This window comes from Musca domestica, unplaced genomic scaffold (assembly GCF_030504385.1).
Source record: "Musca domestica strain aabys unplaced genomic scaffold, Musca_domestica.polishedcontigs.V.1.1 4, whole genome shotgun sequence".
Lineage (NCBI taxonomy): Eukaryota > Metazoa > Arthropoda > Insecta > Diptera > Muscidae > Musca > Musca domestica.
This window is the reverse complement of record NW_026712328.1, coordinates 21,727,530-21,740,350: the sequence shown is the minus strand read 5'-3', so window position 1 is coordinate 21,740,350 and position 12,821 is coordinate 21,727,530. Positions and strand designations below refer to the sequence as shown.

At 33.4% G+C, this 12,821-nt stretch overlaps 1 long non-coding RNA gene across 1 annotated transcript in view; it reads left to right on the top strand.

Annotated features, from left to right (window-relative positions):
- The window catches only part of LOC131804290 (uncharacterized), a 51,558-nt gene extending 41,934 nt beyond the window's left edge, over window positions 1–9,624 (top strand). The window contains exon 4 of the long non-coding RNA XR_009343057.1: window positions 9,542–9,624. This is a non-coding gene — a long non-coding RNA (uncharacterized LOC131804290). The remainder of the gene's footprint in view (window positions 1–9,541) is intronic.
- Window positions 9,625–12,821: the final 3,197 nt, after the last annotated feature.

The window sequence follows — 12,821 nt, the reverse complement described above, 5'->3', positions numbered from 1 at the left end:
AAAAGCTCTAACGATAGCCACTTGTGGTTTTCCAGCCAAATATAAAGAAATCACATTATCACGCTTGAATTCCATCACGAATAACTTTTTTTCTGGAAAATTCTCACCAAAATGCTTCTGTACGCTTGTAAACAATATAATGAGCGAGTGGCATAGAAATGACAGCAGTCAGAAGTTGGTTGCGGTTTTTCACCCTGTATAGTTTGAAACGAATTGAATAAGATTTTTAATAAAACCAAATTTTGACACTTTGTGGGGGAGGTACTTGATGAAGTGGACCGATGATGTCCAAAGAGGCCTAGGGTCTAAAACCGTTATTTGGATGAGGCACGATTTGGTCGTATCAATTGATTTATACCCACTTTAGCCATATGGTTGAGGGTAAAATCAATATAATTTTCAAGGAAAGCGTTGAATGCAAGTCAAGTAGTTTAATCATGAGATCAGGTGACTGCGGAGCGCATCACATTAGGTGAAAGAAGTTATGATTTTACAAGGGCACGATATTCTTGGGATTTAGTCCGATTCGCATCTAGAAACGGTCATCTGCAAGGCTCTATGAAAATGGGCAAAAAGACATTTATTAAAACAATTTTAAACAATCTTGTAGGTATAGAAAAGTCGGGCCAAAATTCGGGCGGGCCGACTTAAATTTCCACTAAATTTGTAGGAGGCACTTGTGACTATTATACTTATTTTACTCTTGATGCACAGTAGAGATGAAATCGGATGAAGACATATATGGAAGCCATATCCAAATCTATGTCCAACATAAGTACGAAGAAACCATTCCAAGTACTGGTGTAGAATCTACATAGGAGTACCCTCAGATTTTGCCGATTTGAAGATTTTCGGTTATCAACATATTTCCCCGACTTGTTGCAGCCTACACATAAGGGTCATAGTAACATTTTCGAAACTAATTTAGTGTAGTAAGTTATTTTTTAAAGTTAGTATTCTTTGTTTTGTAAATATTAATTTAAAATAATTAATACGCCGACAAAGTTATTTTTATTACGATGAAGTGCACACACATCCAATCGCCAGACAAGATGTATTTTTATATTCTTGTCTGAAATCAATTTGACAAGCAATTGAATATCTTGTCTATTTCGCCTAGACATTGTCGTCACTTTTTATTGTAAAAAATGCAATTAATTGAGAAAACAAGTTGCTGTTGAGCGAGCGGATACGTGACAATTGTGAAAACAATTTCAGTTGCATACTGGGCATCCGACTTACCCAGATAATAGATGAAAAAAAAATGCCACAAGCTGTAGACAAATCATAAAGAAGCCACAAAAAATAACCAATGTAAATTGTTTGCTATTCGGTTGGTTGCACCCGAGCTTCTTTACAAACATGATGGTGCGACATAAAACCAGATGATTTTAATTGACTGTCTGTCATCAGCAAAGTCATGATTTAGATTCAACATCAATGACTGCAGCATTGCATAGACAACAGAACATCACGAAGTCAATTGGTCTCAAAATAATTAAAGGAGTTTTTAAGATAGCTGTGTTTTGGAGGGAAGCGTTTATTAAAGGGTAATCGAATACAATTGGATATTTTGTTTTTGTTAAATTGGAAGGATTTAATAACTCATTTTGAGTCTTTTCTTGTCCATTGTCATTCCGTTTGTAACTCCTCGAAACATTCATAATAGACCCTGCAAAGTATATATATTCTGGATCAGTGTAGAATTCTATGACGATCTAACTATGTTCGTCTGTCTGTCTATACATACATAGATTACCAGTAGGCAGGTTAATTTCGTAAATGGGCCATGTCGGTCCACGTTTTCGTATAGCACCCATATAACGGTACCTCCCGATATACGGTATTTTCTTGATTTTAGCGGCATTATTTACCGGAATTATTTCAAATTTCATATTTAAAGATTGTAATGGGTACTACAGCCTATAACAAAAATGTTTGTATGCAGGTCCACGTTTTCGTACAGCCCCCCTATTACGGTACCTCCCAATATTCGGTATTTTTATGATTTTTGCGACATTATTTACTGGAATAATTTCAAATTTCGTATTTGAAATTCGTAATGGGTACTACAACCTATGACTGAATTTTTTGTGTGCAGGTCCAAGTCTTTGCCCCCATGTAACGGTACCTCCGAATAGTCGGTATTTTGATGATTTCAGCAACATTATTCACCGGAATCGTTTCAAATTTCGTATTGGAAGATCTCAATGGATATTACAACCTATGGCAAAAAATGTCGTCTTCGTATAGCCCCCATATATGTTCGTGATTTTTGCGATATTATTCACCGTAATTGAAACAAATTTTGTATCTTAAGTTCGTAATGAGTTCTACAGCCTATGGCAAAAATCTCTACAGCCTATGGCAAAAATTTCGTATGCAGTTCCACTTCTTCATATAGTCCCCTTTCAAATGGTGGAGGGCATTAAAATTTCGGCCCGGCCGAAATTAGCTTTTTTTGCTAAATATATCAATTTATCTAACCACAAAAAGGAATATCGTAGATATGGTTTACTGTCTGGTAATTAAATGAGGGTAACTCTTGGCAATTCATATGGAAACAAGTAAGCAAAGGCTACAGTCGAGCGGGGCCGACCGTTGAATACCCTACAACACTACAATAAACCATACAGTTTATATAGGCGAGATACTCGAAAGAATTCCACAAGACATTGTGACAAATAATAAAAGAAACCATCAGGCTTCGTTCTCTAATTTTCGAATAATAGCAACTTTAACTAATTTGTTCATTTCCAATGTATTGGAAAACGTTGCACGTAAATGGTCTTCCTAGATCTGGAACCAATATTTCCCAAAGACCTATAATCTCTCAGAAGTGGCAAAAGATTAAAATTTATTATTGGTTTTTGACTGAAACGCATCTATATGAGATACAGACATTTGACTATATTCTTCAACGAAATCAGCGTTAACGAAATAGTCAGAAGTGTGTCTTTCCTGTATTTGTGAATTCTCCAAAAAGTCACTGGAATGGTCATTTTCGTATTTTGTCTACAAAAGTTGGCAAACTATTTCACACATTGAATATTTTTGGATGGCCATCCAAAACTGCTTGGCTTTTGCAATGTTTGGTAACCCCATTCAAATGTGCGTGAGGATCGGGCGATAATTACGACCCGCTGACAATTTTACAGTTTTTTGGTCCATTTCAACCCCTAAATATATGGCGATCATCTCCAAAAAGAGTAGGCTTCTATTCTGACCCTCATCTTATCCCCATGCAAAATTTCGTTAGGATCGGGCCATAAATGCGATCTGTATATGATATCCTGATATTCTAACTACTTAGTTTTGTTAGCTGTAGAAATATTACCAAATGTTTAATTCAAAATGAAAATATGCCAAAAATATGACAAAATTGAAAAAATATGAGAAAATTTTACAAAATCAATATTTTCATCTTTAGAGAGATATTTTTATGCGATTTTTAGACGTATTTTCTTTGCTGCCAAGAGGCCATTCTGAATTAATGAGAACTGTCGAAATCAGTTCAGCCGTTCTCGACATATAAGAGATCCTTCAAGCATATCTTCTTTGATAGACATATTTATCGCACATATTTTGCTATATATCCGTTTTATTGGATGTTAACATCATTGTAAAGATCAGAAGTAACCTTGTCATGGCTTTGTGATTTTGCTGGGATTAAAAATATTCGCGGTTTAATGAAACATTTTAAATTTTTTCAACACAAAATATATGATCTATTTTACCCGCTAAATATTATCCGATTACCACCCAAATTGGTAGGCTTCTTCTTCGCCCTAAATTCTAGCTAAGTTCCACGTCGATTGGTCTATAATTGCGACCTGTATATCTACTGCAAAATCCGACATTTTTTCAGTTTTTGGTTCATTTCGACCCCTAAATATTATGCGATCATCCAAAAGAAATATTGTTCTATTCTGACCCTAGCCCCACCTCCATTCTAAATTTCGTGAAGATCGGGCCATAATTGCGACTTGTAGAGTGATTACAAATTAACATGGACAGACGGACGGACATACATAGCTAGATCGACTCAACTCGACGAGATAGGAAGATCCATATATACTTTCATATGTGGGAAATCAATATTTCGAGGTGTTACATATTGTTGTAGGGTATAAAAAGTGCTATGTACTTCATGTTTTACCATAAGTATTGAGTTATCAGGAAATGCTCTGAACATTTTTGGAAGTTTAGATAAAAAGATGATGTGAGAGGGGCTTAATTAATTAGGATTATCATTACTTTTAAAATCTGCAAAAAATAATTTTGTGCATTCGTACTTATAGACTAGGTAATGTACCAGATATTATACCAATAATTCTGCATTTCATATGAGTATGCTTAATAAAATATATAATAGGTATATTGAAATTTCATATTATTTTGCACTCCATTTGTACAACCCTTTTGACGTACACATGGCGACAATTATAGTGCTGGTTCATTGATTCCATAACTATGAAAACTGCATGCATGCACCAATTCACTTACTCAGCATTATACACTCAAACATTTATGTTCGGTACGGTGCTGAGTTAGATTAGCAAAAATGGCCAACACCAATCAGGAGGCGAAAACCTGATATCTTCATTAATTTTCTTGATTTCAACGACAAGCAATTGTGATTAGTCGAGTTCAGTCAGTTTTATCAAAAAGTGTTGGTAGTGAGACGGGTTAATCAATGGTTAAAATATAAATTTCACTATGCAAGAGAAAACAAGAAACACATATTTTAACAAAAAAATATTTCTTAATTAAGAGATTTGAACCATTCGATTGTGTGCAAGCCAATGTGTGTGACTAAGAATTTGAATTATTTATATTTTTTGGTGATATTGATTTTTGGTATTTCTACTCAAATGTATCTAAATTGTTTTTATTTTTTTTTTTTTTCGTTGGGGCAATAGGAATGCCAAAAAATCTAAAATGAAACCCATACATTATTTTGGTGTTGAAATATTGTTTTTGTTTAATGAAGGGAGAACGAAAAAAATCAGCGCCTCCTTTTTGTTGTTATGTCTGCTCCATCATCAGTTGTGGAAGGCGGCGTAGAAGAAAGACGAAAACATTCTTGGCGTTTATGCCTAATGGAAAGAACAACATCAGAATACCAAACAACATGGCAAAGGAGACAGAAAGAACAAAATTTCAATGTGAATGTTAACAAGAGTGGGTCGAGTGGTATGAGAGGTGAAGTAAATATTTTTATTTTCTTTAAAAGTGACGGAAAATATTGTGAGAAATTATCAATGAATTCAAATTATTATATAGGGTGAGATTAAAAAACTGCAACAAAGTCAAAAGCCATAATTTTTACATTTTTTTTAATTTTATTGAATGAAAGCCAAAAATATCGGAATAGCATCAAATTTTAGAATAAGTTTAGATTTGTTCCAATTGGTCACCTTAAGCACAAATTATAGCCTTCAACCGGCCAATGAAACCGTCACACGCTGTCCGAATGTTGCTCTGCGGTATTTTTAGTGCCAACCTTGCTTTCCAAAATACTCCAGACACAATAGTCTAACGGATTGGTATCCGGAGATTTTGGTGGCCATTGTGGGCTGGAAACGTAACCATTTTGTAACCATTCTTGGGTGGCGCGTGCTGAGTGCGATGGTGCTGAGTCCTGTTGGAATGTCTAAGCTCTGCGGCCAAAATGTTTGCGTCCCAAGGCTTTAATACACCCTCCTGAATATTTTTTAGATTATATTCGGCATTTATTCTAATGCCACGATTAAAGAACGACCATCGACAGTTATCCCGAGAAAAAAACCATCGAACTGATGACGGTTGGTGGCTCTTTCCGAAACGATTTTTTCCATTGCAACTCCTAATTTAAAAATAATTACTGAAAAATACAGCAGATTATGAAAGTAGAGCTAAAAAGAAGATGCATGTTTCGACGTTTTAGAAGGTTGATAGAGGGGGCAAGTTCTCCCCTCTTCCACACTTTTGGACATTTCCGGATTAATTAATTAATTCGAAATTACTATTCATAAAATTCTACTAAAGGGTATTATGTAAAGTCAGAGAGTCTTTAAAAAAGTTATATATTCTTGACTTTTTTGTTAAAATCTAATATTTTTGGACAAGTAGTTCTTAAAAATAAAAATCCAGGTATTTTGAGAGAAATTTTCTAAGACCATGGTTTAACAACTATATTACGATTCATATAATTAGGTTAACTAAGACTTTGTTTACATCAAAGGAGATTCCAGATTTCCGAAATATTTAATTTATTTTGTTCGTTCCTTCATTACAAAAAATGTGTTTGAAAACAATATACCAAATCATGTTAGCAGCGACCCATTCCAATATATATGTGTACATTTTTTTTCCTAAATATACATATTCACCCACTTCTAAAGATACGATGCGATTCGATTATTTTTCTTCTTTTCGGTGTTCATGTTCTTGTTGTTTTGCTGTTTATGTATACATTTGAACAGTTTTGTTCGTCTTCACACAGCAGGTTTTCACATATCATATCACATTACCATACACGTCAATATATACCAATTTACCACATAACATTTGTTATTTATTTATTCAAAACAAGTTTTTATTGAACTCCTTCAATGGCGGGGGAAACATCAACCTAACCGCAGAAGATACGTTCACACCACAAAAGTACATACATAGGGAGAATAAATGTATACATACATGCATGCATGTGTGTATATATTCCACCGACCCTATCAAAATGTTGAACTTTATTAAAATGTTTAATTTCATTTTAACCTTAGCTCTTTAGATGATTTTAACCCTTTTCTTCTATGGTCTTGAAATTGTTGTGTGGCACACTCTATGCAAATTAACTTTTACCATCTCATTCATGCTGTATCTCCTGGTGGGGTATCTCCATATAGTTTTCATTTTGGCCTATAGTGTTAACAACACAATTTCATAGACAAAAGACACGCGACTTCTCTGGTCTGGTTTATATCAGAACGTTGATTTTTATTTAAAGAATTTGTTCAATCTCTGGGATAGTCAGTGGGGTCTTTTGCACTTGTTTTAATTTGGGGTTTCTGAAGATAAATTTAATTTTAACTCCAACATTCTTTTCAGAGATACATAGGTAGGTATTAATTTTTTAAATGAGGAAATTTGTATTCACAAAATATTGGCCTTTACTGTTAGGGTGATAGCATTGTATGTTTTGTAAAAAATTGAATTAATTAAATAATGCTTTCCAATCGAATTCATAACTATTAACAATATGTGTTAATTTATTGTTTACAAGTAGATTAAAAGAGAAATAATACTGTTGGAGATTCGGTCAGTACAATTGTTCAATTTGGTAAATAAATAATTCATGAGCACAGTTAAATTATAAATGCTTGACTTTTGAGAAAATAGCAGAAAATGTGTTTGCTTTTTACTAAGAGTTTTGTAAAACAATAATTACTTTAACTTGTTTTAACTAAAGGGAGAACAAAAACAAGAGAAGTGAGGGGGTATATAGTGGATTTATGATCATAATTTGGAGTCTATGTTAAAATTTTATGTAAGATATATATCCAATCTTTGCTATTTTCAGAAGCTTTTCTGCCAAAATAAATGTTCTTAGTTATAAATATGATTGAAAAGTATTTTCCACGGTAATTCCTAATTTTCAGAATTGTTTTGAATTGACTGTAATTTGACAGTTTGGGTTTTCATTTAATATAAATTTATGATTTTACATCTATACGACTTATAATACGGTATAGATCTATTCTGTTTATTTCAAATTTCATTGTCTAATTATTTGTATTTTAAACGTAAATAGGGACGATATGATTCCGGGTCGAGAAAATAACTGCACTCTGTCTGAATATATTTAAAGTTATTTTATTTTTCGCCAAGTACAAAAGTGCATATTATCAAATTTAATATCGAAAAAAAAACTACGGGTTCACCCAAATCTTGAAGAGGTGAGATTAAGCTGACATTTTAGATTTTTCATTGTGGGGGTTTTAAACTTTTCGACCAGCCGAATATAACTTAATTTAATTAGAAAACATCAATTTTAATTAGATTTTCAGAGATAATAATTTATTTTTTTATTAAGTAAAAGCCTATGTTCAAATATTCAAAGTGAATGGGCTGAAGAAAGAAAAAAAAAAACAAGTAAAAAAGCTGTAAGTTCGGCCGGGCCGATCTTTGAATACCCTCCACCATATGGAACAATTTTGACCATTAAAAAAAAATCCTGAAAAATTCTACTAAAATCTTAAAAATACTGAATTTAGCCGTTATATTAGGGTATATACGATGACGTGGACTTGCACAGACAATTTTCTGTCGTAGGCTGTAGTATCCATTACTTCGAACTTCAAACACCAAATTTGAAAAAATTCCGAAGACGTGCACCTGCACATACAATTTTCTGCCATAGGCTGTAGTACCCATTACGAACTTCAAATACCAAACATGAAACATTTCCTGTAAATAATGTCGCCTAAATCACCAAAATATCGAAAAAAGGCGGTACCACTATACCAAAACTATACCATTTTCAATACCAAAAGTCCTGCAGACATAATACACATTTGAGTAAAATTTTATTAACCTACTTCATTTCGTTCGGAAGCTAGAGTGATTTCCACAGACGGGCGGACATCGCTAAATCGACATAGAATTTAATGCTGATCAAGAATATATATACTTTGTGGGGTTTAAAATGTATATTACAAACGGAATGATAAACTTAATATACCCTCCATACCATGGTGGAGGGCATAAGAATTGCCATTTATCTTATTATGTTTATACACAATGGATATAAGATAATATATTAATTTGTAATTCCATTTATTCCATTCTGCCTGTCTGTCCGTCTGTGGAATTCACGCAATCTTCCGGACGAAATGAAGTAGATTGATAAAATTTTACTCAGATGTATTATATGTGTGCAGGACTTTTGTTTTGGAAAATGGTCCAGGTTTTGGTATAGCCCCCCAGCAGATGTAATGTCTGTTGGTTGTTCTACTCACAGTCTTAACCCGAATTCGCTGTAAATTGGCAGTTTGTGTTCCCAATATGTAAGGAGGATTCTTGAGTAGAACTGTCCATAGAAGTATCTTCGTATAGCTCCCATATAAATGTCCCTCACGATATTCGGTAATTTGAAGATTGTAGACACACTCTTTAAACAATTCCAGTATTATTTCAATTCGAAATTTGGAGTTGTCAGTGGATAATGCTTCCTAAGACTATGAAATTGCCAATATAACGTGAATTTGGTAGGCCCTATATAACGGTACCTGCCAATATTACACAATATTCGATATTTTGAAGATTTTAATTACTTTTTCAACAAAATTGTTTTAAATTTGTTTTTTTTTTTGTTTGAGTATTGTTATAGCCACCATATTTTTTTACAGATAATTGGTTTAACTGTAACATCTGATATTCGAAATCTTTATACACTCCACCATACATAGTATGGAGCGAAGTCAAATGATATTTTTTAAGGTTTAGTAAAGTATCCGTTGGGTTAATTTTTTATTAACCAATTTTTAACTTTTTATTTCAGGGTTTTATACGAAATTCGTAATTTATGAAAATCAAAAAAGGGCAAAGGTAAGTAGATTATTTGTTATTAAAAATTCACTTCAATAAATTAATTTCAAGTAAAAATAAATACTTGTTGTTTTTAAATTTATTATAATTTGGAAAACGTTATCGATAGTGTCCCACAATGTACATACAGTCTTAGAGAACAAAATTAAATTAAAAAAATCTTAAGGGTTATCTTGTGAACATTTTGACTTTCTCTTGATGGGACCACCCTTTTCCGAAAGAAAAAACCACAAGAATTAATGAAGTTAAGTGTGTTTGCTTTTGTAGCAATTAAAAAATAATTTAACGTTTAAAAGTACATAAAGCTAAAATATAGTCATAATAAAATACAAACACAAAAACGCACATGCATACCAATATACATACTCACCTTCTTGTTGAACCCTGTATTGCATGTCATAAACCAATGTTAGAAAGGAATTAAATCCTGATCTTTTACACATGATATACGAAACGACTATATTTCAAGTGACAGACCTACAATTGACTTTTAGTAGACATGTAGAGGATATACATATGCCTGTAGCAATATTTGGAAGTTCATAAGTTTCGTTATAATTCAAGCAAGTCAACGTTAATAAAAAAAATCCCACACATATACATGTATAGTTGTGGGTGCAACAGCATTCATATAAAGAATTTAATGAAATAATGAACAAAGTGTCCGTGTGGGGTGTTTAATTTTGGCGATAAAATGACAAAGACTTCATGAATAGAGTGTGGCAATGTGTTAAATGTCGACAATGTTTTTATGGGCGGCTTAAGTTCATCTAATCCACGTTAAACACATACAGGTTTAATAAAAACTACTAAACATTTGCCCATACCCAGTCAGGTATTTATTAAAAATATGCAAAGGAAAAAACTTATTACTTCAGCACATACAGAGTCTTGAGCTGTAATATGATAAAATTTTCGTATTTTACTATGATTTGTGTTAGAAAGATGTAAATATTTGTACACAATAAAGTACATTTATGTAACGGACCATTATGTATGTCAGATGCTGTAGTATCATATCATCATCATGTGTGTGTCAGAAGCTGTAGCTTCAAAAGCGTCTAATAATGACAAAAATACCTGATGGATGTTGAAACTTCTGTTTCTGTATTAAAAATTAGCATAGATACCGATTTATGTTTAAATCTGCTCTTCAAAATTAAATTTAACACATCGCTGATTTACCCAAAGATTGGCATAGCTGAATACATTCGTTTTTGAGCCAATCTTTCTTTATCTTAATATCGCAATATTCCATTCAGCAAATATTGAAAAATGAGCTCGGGGTAAAGCCATTGAAATTCCAAAAAGTGCAAGAACTTTCACCGCAGCATAAAGAAAATAGACTCAAAAGAGCTAAAGAGTTGCTTCGCTTGGCAGGAAGTGGTGAACTGACGAATTTGGTTTTCTCCGATGAGAAAACATTCCAGCAGTTTGTAAGCCAACAGAATTATCGTGTTTACTTGCCAAAGAGGTAAGCTGAAAAAGTGCACCTTCGGTTGTCCACCACAACTCAAGCGCCGGCAATGCTGATGGTGTCCGCCGCCTTAACAGCCGATGATCGCGAAAATATTCTGGAGGGTGTATTAAAGACTTGGGCACGCAAACATTTTGGCCGCAGACCTTGGACATTCCAACAGGACTCAGGATCATCGCACTCAGCACGTGCCACCCAAGAATGGTTACAAAATGGGGTCCCTCACTTCATTTCCAGCGCACAATGGCCACCAAAATCTCCGGATACCAATCCGTTACAATATTGTGTCTGTAGTATTTTGAAAAGCAAGGTTGGCACTAAAAATACCAAAGTGTCAAGCAAGCGCTTCGCGGGGAATGGGCAGAGCAACATTCGGGCAGCGTGTGACGGTTTCATTGGCCGTTTGAAGGCCATAATTCAAGCCAAAGGTGACAAATTCGAACAAATCTAATCTTATTCTAAAAGTAGATGCCATTTCCGACATTTTTCTTGCTTTCATTCAATAAAATGTGAAAAATATGTAAAAATTATGGCGTTGAATTTGTTGCAGTTTTTTTTTATCTCACCCTGTAATTGTCTAAGTTATTACACTAATCTATTTGTTTAATAATATTAAAATAATAGATTTTTGAAATAAAACGCTCCTTGTGTGAAGGAACGATATGTACTTATTTTTGATCTACTAAAAATAAAACTGTAGAAAATTACTTTATTTTCAGCAATTGTTTTTATTTCCTTTAAGAACTGCTTTGTCTCACTCTATTGCATTGCCAACTTAGAATTAGAGATTTTTTCCCAAACACACCATGTGCAACCACACCCTTAACGAGACTGCCATTGTTGTGTGTCGCCTTAGTTTCCTTCAATTAACATGGTACACATTTACCGACGGCATTTGAATGCCACACACACACGCCCATCATGGCTGACACTTGAATTGTCGGCCATAATGAATGTGAAGATAGGCTGACTGACAGACTGCCTGCTCACAGTTTCAGCTGTCATTACAGTTGCATTGCCGTACCATGAAAATAGTGGTTGCTGTGTAGCCGGACAATTCATACTTACATATATTTTTGTTTCATAAGTCATATTTGCAGTTTAAATTTTTTTCCCATATTGTAACGTTTGGCGATAACGAAACAATGTTCAATGGATATTAAGACCAATTGAGAACCAAACATTGTCAAGGGAAAAGCATTGATCCATTACTATAAAAACAAGTTTCTCATAGCAAAGTTTTAGAATCGTTCTTACGCACAAAATCTTCTCACATCTTTTTTTTTTTACTTATATCATATGTATGTGTACACATGCATCAATAACAGAACTGTGCTCTTTTGACTATTGAATGTGAAATAGTTTCTTTTTTGCGAAAAACAGCATCGAGAAAATCCCAAAACTTTTGGCATTAAATTTTTATACAAATGTTTTGTTCTGCTCGGTAACAAATCGACATACTTATGTAGATACATTGTATAACAGAGGAGGCAAGACGTATATGAATGTCGAAAAGAAAAAAATATTTGATCAAAATAAAAAAATGCAAACTTTGTATGTGAAATAAAATTTCAGCGACATTTTGGTGATATATTTTTAACACTCTACAAAAAAAGGAATTTTTTACAGTATTGCTACAATACCATGCAAATTTGGCTGTAATTTTTTAAAAATATGAAAATATTAAATTGCAGACGCTTAAATCTTTAAAATGTATTAAATAATGACAATAAATGTATGTTTATGTTTAAATGTT